At 37.3% G+C, this 11,917-nt stretch overlaps 1 long non-coding RNA gene across 1 annotated transcript in view; it reads right to left on the bottom strand.

Moving 5' to 3' along the window:
- Positions 1 to 5,474: 5,474 nt before the first annotated feature.
- LOC107571354 (uncharacterized) overlaps positions 5,475 to 11,917 on the bottom strand; it is an 8,151-nt gene continuing 1,708 nt past the window's right edge. Inside the window, exons 2-3 of the long non-coding RNA XR_001607173.1 lie at positions 7,358 to 7,360; positions 5,475 to 5,559 (exon numbers count right to left, since the gene is read on the bottom strand). This is a non-coding gene — a long non-coding RNA (uncharacterized lncRNA). The remainder of the gene's footprint in view (positions 5,560 to 7,357; positions 7,361 to 11,917) is intronic.

Raw genomic sequence — 11,917 nt, forward strand, 5'->3', positions numbered from 1 at the left:
ATATTTTTTTTTTTTTTTTTTTTTTTTTTTTATTTCAATTCGGTTTAACTTAATGTACTATAATGAATTAAACTGAAATAAAATCAATTACAAATACATAGACATAGAAAAACTACAAAACATTACCAAAACACACTAAAAATGACTTTTACTACAAAATTACTTTAAAATAAAAATGAAAAATAACAATGAAAATACAAAACAAAAAATTTACTCAATATTCTTATAAACTATAATATATCAATGCTAGTAAAATAACACTGCTTCCGGTCCATCATCATCAGCGTTTCTCTCTTTCGCTCTCTGTTTGTATAGAGGGTCAGTCAGTCAATCAACCAACACACCTTTACTCTGCACCACACACACACACACACACACACACACACACACACACACACACACACACACACACCCAGACACACACACCCACCCACACCACCCCACACACACACACACACACTCTCTCTCTCTCACACACACACACACTCTCTCTCTCTCTCACACACACCCACACACCCTCACTCTCCACCACACACACACACACACACACACTCGTGCGACACCTGAGGGAATTCTCTGTCACTTTCCGTGTCTCACAGGTTCTTACAGCTCATTACACCTGCTCTGTTACACACACACACACACACACACACACACACACACACGAGCGCGCAGGCTCTTATCATGTGTAAGAGGATCTGTGTGTCGGTGACTAAAGCCTGCTGCAGTTCACAATACTGATAAAAGCCTCGGCTCACAGGTAACACACACACACACACACACTCACACAGAGAGGCTTTTGTCAGTCAAGAGCTCGTAACACAAGAGCCTCTACGATCTAATGGGCCAATTAACGTTTAAAGAGTCTGACCTCCACTAAACACAGACATGAGAGCAAACGCTGTACGAAGAGTGAAACATCAGCTGCAGATTTCTCCTCAATGCTTAGTCAGAAAACAAGTCTGTCAATTGATTCAAATAATTCATTGTGATTATTATTGATACTATTATTGATTAATATGCCACAAAAAATGTGTACAATTCAAAATATGGGGGTAAGAAATGCCTTAAAATTAAATTATTTGTCTTTAATTTATAACATCCGATACATGTCTGAAAATTCTATGCTAAGCCTAGTTAATTAATATCTTCAAACAAAGAATTTCAAGCATTTATTGACTTAAAAAAAAAAAGAAGTCACAATTTTTCAATTTATTCATTTCTGAAATGCTTTAGAAGTTAACATGACCAGTATTTAATTTTGAATTTGCCACTACCAAAAAAAAAAAGAAAATTTTCTTGGCAATATTTCTGCTAACATTAGTTAATTGTATTAATTAACAGAAACTAAATAAATAATATATCTACAGCATTTATTAATCTTTGTTAATCTTAATTTCAACATTTACTAATTAAAACCAAAAGTTGTATCTGTTAACATTAGCTTAAACATTAATACAAATACAAAGATTAATAAATTGTATATATATATAGGATATATTTATATGGACCTTTTTGAGTCTGAAATAAAGATATCAATCAATATATATAGCTCATTGTTTTCTAATGTTAATAAATAAACTAATGTTAAAGGGATAGTTCACCCAAAAATGAGAATTTGATGTTTATCTGCTTACCCACAGGGCATCAAAGATGTAGGTGACTTTGTTTCTTCAGTAGAACACAAATTATGATTTTTAACTCCAGCCGTTGCAGTCTGTCAGTCTTATAATGCATGACAATGGTAACAAAATTTATGAGTGTAAAAAAAACATGCACAGACAAATCCAAATTAAACCCTGCGGCTTGTGACGACACATTGATGTCCTAAGACACGAAACGATCGGTTTGTACCAGAAACCGAACAGTATTTATATCATTTTTTACCTCTAATACACCACTATGTCTTTGAGCGCGCGCACGGCATCCGGTGCATGAGGTGTGTACGCGCTCTGGCGTAGTTTACGCAAGCGCCGGAAGTGATCTCTCGCGCGTATATGTCACTCATTGTTTACACAGTGCTCAGGCATTGTAGGTACGACGGCTAATCAAAATGGTACTTACTTGCGCTTATCCGGATTGTTCAAACCGACTTAAAACTAAAAGATTACATTCTCTCGTGCGAACTCATTCGGGAGTGGTGACTTTCCACGTATTCCCAACTTCTGAGCCTGCTCGCCTGAAGTTATGGTTGATTGCTCTTCGACTGGATATCAACACACCCATTAACGTAAACTACGCAAGAGCGCGTACACACCCTTTTTCATTTACAAATTACCAAGTTTTTCCATTTACAAATTACATTTTGCGACCATATTCATTATGAGAGTCATTGCTCATAAGTGACATTTCTTTAACTTTGATGAAAGTAACATTCAACTATGAGTGCAAATCACTACGAATATTTGATTTATACATAATATATATTAAGAAGGTTTTCTTCTAATTTACTCATAAACGAGGACTGATATGCAAGTTTCTGGCTCATCCAATGGTGTGAGTTGGGGGCGGGACTATCTGTTTGTCTGGCCAATAGCAGATGTTTGGAAAACCTGTTCGGAATCAGTCATTATTTCCGCAATTCCATTTGATGCCACTAATGCAGAAACAACGCACTGCAGCTTTAAACGTATCTATCTCATAAACGAAAGTGTGAACTTTGACAGCCGCACTAACAAACTAACATCACCAACAACAACCTTCACCGAGACGCACGTCAGCGTTAATCTCAAGACGCATGGAACGTGTCACGCGCTTTTCTTCTCCCGAGGAGCAAGAACAGTGATTCCCGCCATAATGAGGAATTCATATCCCAGCTATACTATTAACACATTCAGCAGGACACGCAGACACACAATTAGAAATAATTCTATCAGCCGTTTTTATCCAGAGGCCCTGCGAGTCCCGGTGCGCGAGCAGCTCATTTTCCTGTGACCCAGGTGCTCGGATTCCCAAAGGTAATTTTCACTGAAAACATCGAACCTGTTATGAATAATAATAACAAGCAAACCGCAGCCACCTGGCCAGACGGAGAATATCATTCTGATTAGAGGGTGTGTTCACTCGCCACCTGATTTCTCACCAGTTCTGCTCTCTTCAGCAATAACAGAATACCCATAATCCTCCGCTCTCGCACCTGCATCCTGTAGAGGGTGCTGCTCGCGGTACTCACACCTGCACCTTTGTGTTCATAATCCTTCTACACACACACACACACACACACACACACAGGCGGCAGAGAGCTATTAAACTCTTGAAGAGAAGCCCTCGAAATGTGCTGTTGTTCCGGTTCCTCTGCCAAAGAGAACCACTGCCAGATAAACAGTCAGGTGTGTGTGTGTGTGTGTGGTGTAGATGTGTGTGTGTGTGTGTGTAGGTGTGTGTGTAGGTGTGTGTGTGTTTGTGTGTGTGTGTAGGGGTGTGTGTGTGTGTGTGTGTGTGTGTGTCAGAAAATCAGCACTGAACTTTCAAACAAGCTCAACATCTTGCAGTGAAGCCACTGAAGCAGCATAACATCCTCAAAATACCACATTTATTCATTAATAGAACCCAACAACAATTATGTTATTCATTATGAGACTTCTCATGCTTGTTGAAAACACACTGAAAGCTTGTAAACTAAACTCAAACATTATTAAATCTCTCAAATAATTTTAGAGCTCTATACTCTTACTGGATGACAGCTAGCGACTCAATTATGTCTTTTTTTATTTCTATTTTTAGGAGAAACATTTGAGACACTACCGTTCAAAGGTTTGAGGTCAAGATTTCATTTGTTGTTCACGAAATTAGTACTTTTAGTCATCAAGGATGCATTAAATTTAATAAAAAATATCTTACTTTGTGTTCCAAAGATGAACGAAGGTCTTACGGTTTTGAATTTGAATTTGAATTTCAGATAAATGCAGTTCTTCTGAACTTTCTATTAATCTGTGAATCCTGAAAAATAAAATGCATCACAGTTTCCACAAAAATATTGGGCAGCAAGACTGTTTTCAACATTGATAATAATGAGAAATGTTTCTCGAGCAGCAAATCAGCATATTATACTGATTTCTGAAGATCATGTGACACTGAAGACTGGAGTAATGATGCTGAAAATACAGCTGCGCATCACAGAAATAAATTACAGTTTAACAGATATTCACATAGATAACAGCTAATTTAAACTGTAATAATGTTTCCCAATTTTACTGTATTTTTTTATCAAATAAATGCAGCCTTGGTAAGCAGAAGATACTTTCCCCAAATGTTTGAACACTAGTGTAGATCACTATTATACTCACTGTTTATATGCTCCGTGTACTTCATTACAGTAACATGTCAGTGTCAAATGCTGGAATCGAGTCTTCGTGTATCTGTATAATATAAATGTGTTGCAGCTTACTGTATGTAGAGCGCTCCACATGAGCTCACTCAGACAGGATGCCGCCTATGTAGGCAGCATGGAAGTGCACTAGATTTTGGAGCAGAGCTGCTGTCAGAGGAAATGTCTTATCGATTGGTTTTTGGGGCTTCAGGGGTCATGTCACACCCGGAGAGAGCCCAGAGCGCTCATGCAGGAAATAAGAGCCATTCGCTGCGTTCAGCGCAGAACGACGGGACAAACCGGGTGAAGAGAGCAACTACTGAACTACTTCCCTCACAGTAACCCCACTGATACCTCTAATATCTGCAAACATTAGCCATCAGTGTCAACAAACAAGGAGAAGTCACTATCCATATCTTTAGTTAGAAATGTGTGGTGATGTCAAAGGTCAAATATTTCAACTCAAATATATTTTAGCACAAATTAATTTCACTTTTTCATTTACACTTTCATTAAATAAATGAATAAATAAAACCAAAACCACATTTAATATGAGGTGACTTGGAATAAGGATATAACGATGGTTTATGCCGACCACAACATGTGCTAATTTATTAGTTGGCATGATTTAAGTTATTTTAATCATTATATTTAAACAGTTTATTAGATGAATATTTTTTACAGATGTAAAGGTTCATACATTTTGATCTTTTGTGCAATAAATTATTTTATATACTGAAAAACTGAGAACAAAAACAAATTTAATAAATACAAATTAAATACAATAGCGATTAAAATCCAATAAATAAATTATCTTTATATGTGACCAGTGTGAAACTGTGAAAACCAGTTATACAAAATTGAGATGCATGCCTCATCTGAAAGCTGAATAAATAAGCTTTCCATTGATGTAAGGTTTGTATCTAATAAATAATATTTGGCTGAGATGCAACTATTTGAAAATCTGGAATCTGAGGGTGCAAAAAAATCAAAATATTGAGAAAATCATCTTTAAAGTTGTCCAAATGAAGTTCTTAGCAATGCATATTACTAATCAACAATTAAGTTTTGATGTATTTACAGTAGGAACTTTACAAAATATCTTCATGGAACATGATCTTTACTTAATATCCTAATGATTTTTGGCATAAAAGAAAAATCAATAATGTTGACCCACACAATGTATTGTTGGCTATTGCTACAAATATCCCCCAGCGACTCAACACTGCTTTTCTGCTCCAGGGACACATCTTTTCATAATTTTGTGCCTCAGCCTCCAATCTTCCTCCTTTCACCTCAGATCTCATATATTTGAAATCTCCCACAAAAACCCTCTCCTCAGACCTACAGCAGAAACACGAGGAACTTCTGCTGCATTCATATAGAGTGCATTATTCCTCATCGTTCCCAAATGACACCTCACAGCTCGCACATCTGGTTTAAAGTGAGGCGGTGATGATGACGATGGTATTTGTTTAGTTTAAATCAAAGTTTAATTGACTTCGACTGGAGATGAGTGAAAGTGAGCGCCAGCTCTACCTCACGCGCCAGGCGGAAAAAAACTCACTCCAGCGACATCAGGTGTGACAGAATAACACCGTGAGCGCACTCGCGTCTCTCCCTTCCTCCCTCGCTCCTGTCATCTCTGGGAGAGGTGCTGCAGCCATCTGACAGTAATTATCAGTTGACAGAAATATCCTGCTTTAGACTGAGGTGGGAACACAAAGCGCCGCGCGCTCTCATTAATCTCCTGTTTGCTCTCTTTGACTGCGCACACGTTCAACCTGAACCACAAACATAATCAGACTCCTCGCCGCGCGCCGCTGCTTTGATGCACACCATTCTTTCATTCTGAGCTGCATTTAAAGCATTAAAGCTCGGCCTCCACCTGAACGGATGATCTAGAAACTCACCTGTGGTGCTGAAACACCTCAAAGAGACGGACGCCACCGGACCGACTGAAGAAAGGTTATCAAAAGTAATGAGCTGCTGGAAAAATCAAAGACTTCAGCCAGTCAACTCTCCTCTGAAGTCACAAAAATACCATAGTATTACCATAAAAAATATAAAAAATCCACCGAAAATGCTTTGTAATACCATGTTTTGTGTTTGAAAATATGGTGTTTAGATCAATATTTTGGATCAATGAAATTCCACGACTTCCAAGATTCGTTCAGTATATTATGATTATTGGACAAAGATCTTCTTATCGACTTTTCCAGACCTAACATTTCAAGGCTTTCAATGCCGGTGCATGATACAGCAGCCACAAATGTACCTGGACATTGCAGCATTTCAGTCTGAATGTCATACGATGCAAATTATATCAAATAATGCATTGCCGTAGTATTGGTTGTATGTACGATATGCTGTTTTAAATCACTGTACTTTTTTATTGCATTACAGTAACGATAAACAAATGAATTATCTAAGAACTGAATAATTTTTCTAATGAAAAATCACCATTAATAATGAGATGAGATGAGAATGAATAAGTGCTGAAAGATCATTATCTCACCATGTTTAGTAATTCTGACCAAACAGGGAACGTGTTTGTAATGCGGGGGAGAGATCCAGAGTAGTTTGTATCTGTAAGTTGTTAGAAACGTTGTAAATGTGTGGAAGATGATTCCAGCGGCCGTCTTTGTTTTGGTTTTATGATTATGTTTTTTTCTCGTTCTCTTTGGTCTGAGAGAGTCTGCCTGACTGTGAGGGTGTCACCATTGATTTTATTTTTCTTCCTTTTCATTGGTAAATAAATTCTTCAAAGTCTGCCACAGCCCAGAGCAATCTTCTGCGGCCTGCTTTTCAAAGTTGTCCCGCGCGTTAAAGTTTCTTCACGGGAGGAGACAAGGAAAGACTAACCTCAGATCTGAGAGGAACGACTTTGCAAAGGTAGAAAAGAAAACTTCACGTAGGTACAGACGTCCCTGTGGCCGCTTTGACTTTAATAAATCGATAGGCGCCCTGAGCTGGTAAGAACGGCTTTGTTCAACAGAGAGAGAAGCGGCTTTGCAGGGGCTCTTCATCCAAACGTTTGAGGAACACATTCTGCACACACAGGCGGTCTGAACACATCACAAACATACAACCGCCACTGTTACAGATAGAAACACAGACTTAAATAACAATAATAATCAATTAAACATGAATAAGGTAATTTTATCGAATGCAACAGTGCAGTATCGCTATTACTAATGATCTTATAATTATGTTGTTATTATGAGGGGAAGGTGATGTCCAAAAACTTTTTGCCATCAATATCAAGATTTTAGGTAAAACTCTACAGCAACACTGCATTTTAATGTGTCCTTGCTGCATGTTACATGTATTTACTATAGTAAAAACCTATATTAAGTTCATTACTTCAGCTCAGTGCTTCTTTGTGTAATTAAACTGCAACAAGGACACATTAAAATAAAGTGTGAGCAAATTTACATATTTGTATATGGGAAAGTATATGTTTTATATGTCCTGTAGCTAGTTGCACTTGTTTTCAACATTTTAAACCACCTGTTTGCTTTTACTGGCCCTGCAGTGAAACAAATGAACTCTTCTAGTATAATTAATATAACTTAATTCTTGCAGTGAAATTCTTGTAATATAATTATTGTAGTGTAACTGTAGTATAGCCCAGTTTTGTAGCATGATTCTTGAAGTTTAATTGTAGTATAATTCTTGTAGTGTACTGCAATTATTTTAGTGTAGTGAAGTGCAGTTCTTGTAATCGTAGTACATTGTAGCTCATGTAATTCTTGTAGTGTAATTGTAGTATAATTCTTGTAATTATACTACAATTACCATTGTAAAATTCCTGTAGTTAATTGTAGTATAATTATTTAAGTGTAATTGTAGATAATGTACTTCTTGTAGTATAATTCGTATAGTGTAGTTCTTGTAGTGTATTGTTATTCTTGTAGTATAACTATAGTATAATTCCTGTAGTGTAATTGTAGTATAGTGTAGTTCTTGTAGTGTAGTGTAATTCTTGTAGTGTAATTGCAGTATAGTTCAGTTTGTGTAGTGTAATTCTTGTAGTGTAATTGCAGTATAGTTCAGTTTGTGTAGTGTAATTCTTGTAGTGTAATTGCAGTATAGTTCAGTTTGTGTAGTGTAATTCTTGTAGTGTAATTGTAGTGTAGTGATGTTCTTGTATAATTCTTATTATGTAACTGTGATATAGTGTATTTCTTGTAGTGTAATACTTGTAGTGTAATTCTTTAATTCTGATTCAACAATAAGAATTAGATAAATGTTATTTAAAACAATTTAAAATAGACTTCTCAAAAGTATCTCTGAAAGTCAATTTAACATTATGGAACAATACTTCTCACACACACACACACACACACACACACACACACACACAAAACTCAAATGATCACAAGAGGTCTCTGAATAACACGCAATCAGCTCACGTCTGTTACTGCAGACGCACCTGTCTGCCCTCGACATGCAGACGTGTGTTAAATACACTCATGCGCCGTTATATTTAGCATCTCCTGCGTCCTCCCAGTTCAATTATGACTATCTCTTCCTTTCCACACTTGTGCTCTCCTCGTCTCTTCCCCTGGTGTTTGAGGGTGTGAAGAGCGTGAGAAGAGACGAGCGCTTCGGCAGGTCGGCTCCCATACAGTGACTGGAGTCTTTTCACACCTGCTCTTCATTCTCTCCGTGTCTGAGTTTACAACACACACACACACACACGTGTGCTCTGATGTAGTCCTGTTCACCACACATCTAAGAGTCCAAGTGACCATTAGACAATGAAAAGGTCAGGTATTGGAGAGGACAACTATACGACTGAGTCATGCGTTATGAAACAAATGACAACCTTATTAAATCACTGAATACTGCACACTATAGCATACTATCTGAGCGATCCGTTAGTATTCTCATTCATTATTTTTATTTTTTGGAACCAAAAACTATAGCAATATGTTGAAAAATAAGAGCAAACACACTGGGCAATAATAAAACATCTACTATTGGAGAAACTTGCCCACATACTAATTGCTGAAGATAATCAGCCAAACCCAACCCTCTGGACTGCAGCCCCATTCAAATACTAGCCTAAAAAGTATATCAGATCAGGTTTAGCGCATCCATTTAAAAGTTTGGGGTTGGTACGTTTTTTTTTTTTTTATTATGTATGTTCTGCTCACCAAAAATACATATGTGATTAACATAAATGCTGTAAACACAGTAATATTATGAAATATTATTACAATTAAAAACTTTTCTATGTGAGTATATGTTAAAGTGTAATATATTTCTGTGATGCGCAGCTGTATTTTCAGCATCATTCCTCCAGTCTTCAGTGTCACATGATCTTCAGAAATCAGTATAATATGCTGATCTGCTGCTCGAGACACATTTCTGATTATTATCAATGTTGAAAACAGTTGCGCTGCTCCATAGTTTTGTGGAAACTGTGATACATTTTATTTTTCAGGATTCACAGATGAACTGAAAGTTCAAAAGAGAAGCATTTATTTGAAATAGAAGTCCTTTGTAACATTTTGTTCAATTTAATGTGTCAATGCTGAATTACAGTATTCATTTCTTTAAAAAAAATAAAAAAAGTGTAAATAAAAAAACTCACTGAAACCCAAACTTTTGAATGGCACATTAAAAATACAAAGATAAAGTTGTCCAGATGTCAAATTATTCACAGTGGATTTTCAAATTATATATTTTTAGGCAAATAATACCCACAATCCCTTGTGCAATGGTAAGTTTGTAACAATCAGTATTTCACAATAATGAATTTAACAGCAAGCTAAAACTTACGTGCAAACACAAACAGCACGCAACAAAGAGCTCTGTGGTATCAAGACGCGATTTCATGACGTGCCAATGTGCCTTAGTACATACTCAGAAGCACTTTATCAGCAGTACATATTTTTTGGAGTATGTAAAACTACACTGAAGTATGCATTTGCAGTCATGTGTTAGACAGGATATAGCATTGAAAGGGACGACTATATGAGTGATAAGCTCGTTCTGTTTGTGTGTTGAGACAGTAGAGACCCGAATGCTAATAGCTGACCCCCCGTCACACACCGTGCATCAGTCTGCTGTGCTGTAAGTGCTCTGACCTCGTGTGCTGCACCGCGGTCATCCTGGAGAACCATCTCCTGCTGCGTGCCAATGTATACATCTGACCAGCTGAACATCTGAGCTACACGTCAGGAGATCTCTGAATAAGTGCTCTCTTTATGAAAACAAACGGAAGAGCTCACAGCTCAACATAACATGCTGAAGATGTAGATTTTTGTAGTGAGCTGAAGTCAAACATCACTAGTACTAGAGCTCCTCGTGATATGATGATAAAAAACACACTTGCACTGAAGGACAAACCCGACAGAATATCACACAAGACAGAAAAAAAAATCACCTAACAACCACCAAAACACCGTGGCAACCGCATAGTTAAGACCTAACGACACTCGCAAAAACCCTCACATCGTGTCGCAGAGTTTGGCATTCTTACTTTTCAGAAAAAGTAGAAATCTAGTTTGAAGAGACATAATAGATCTGAAGTACAACAACTAACTGATAGGTCACCTTTACCTCATCACACATCTGGAAGTTATTTACTAAAAGATTAAAAAAAGAATCTTCAAAAACGTTAGATTCAGAGTCATTTCACTTTATATGGCCGTTTAAAATTTAACATTTCGCACAGAATATTGAGCTAATGCTTCAGTATCAGAGCTCATGGATAAAGATGATGTACTGGAGAAAAAGTCACTTTCCGTTTTGTTTTTATGTGATGCATTCTACATTGTAATTGCAAATTTGGTTGATTTTTCACCAAAATAAAGCGATCTAGTTGGCTAACAACAATCAGAAATTAACTCTATGCATAAATTATTTTTCTTTATTAAATTTAAAACGTAAATGCATTACATTTAAATCAATATTAAAATAAAAAATAAAATAAAATTTTATATTTTATTAAAATATTTTATGTAAATTTCTAGAAAATACAAAAATGCATTTCTAGGTTTAAAACATTTTTTTGTGGGGCATGTGGAAATAACAACGACTAGCCTGACGAAAAAAACAACATCCTTATGGTTGAGTCCTGGTTTACAAACCGTGGTGCAGTGAAGGAGCAGTTGGCTCACGGACACTCAGGTTCAAGCCTGAATCACGTTCTGCTACCTACTCGACTTTCATGTGTCTCTTCATTGTCCTCTAATTAAAAGCTAAAGTGTCCAGATAAAACACACATATATATAAACAGCAGCAGTGAGCGGCAGCCCACCTACAGACTCACCGCACCGGAGAGAGAGAGAGAGAGAGAGAGAGAGATGAGTGCCGGTCTCTCTCTGAGCTGCTGAATAATGTATGATGTTCAGTACCTGTATGAGAGCCTGTGTGTCCAGTGGGACCCTGCAGACGGTCCGGGGCAGAGGGGGGCCGCCGGGGGTATACTGCTGGCTATAAGGTGAGCAGCTGTGCACATGAAAGCTGGACCGAGAACCCTGGAGAGAGAGAGAAGGTAAGTGTTTCACATGCACTATACTGTTTCTTTGTGTGTGTGTGTGTGTGTGTGTGTGTGTGCGTGTGTGTGTGTGTGTGTGTGTGTTTGTAAGA

This window comes from Sinocyclocheilus grahami, unplaced genomic scaffold (genome assembly GCF_001515645.1).
Source record: "Sinocyclocheilus grahami isolate Dianchi unplaced genomic scaffold, SAMN03320097.WGS_v1.1 scaffold1584.1, whole genome shotgun sequence".
In the NCBI taxonomy this organism is placed as follows: Eukaryota; Metazoa; Chordata; class Actinopteri; order Cypriniformes; family Cyprinidae; genus Sinocyclocheilus; species Sinocyclocheilus grahami.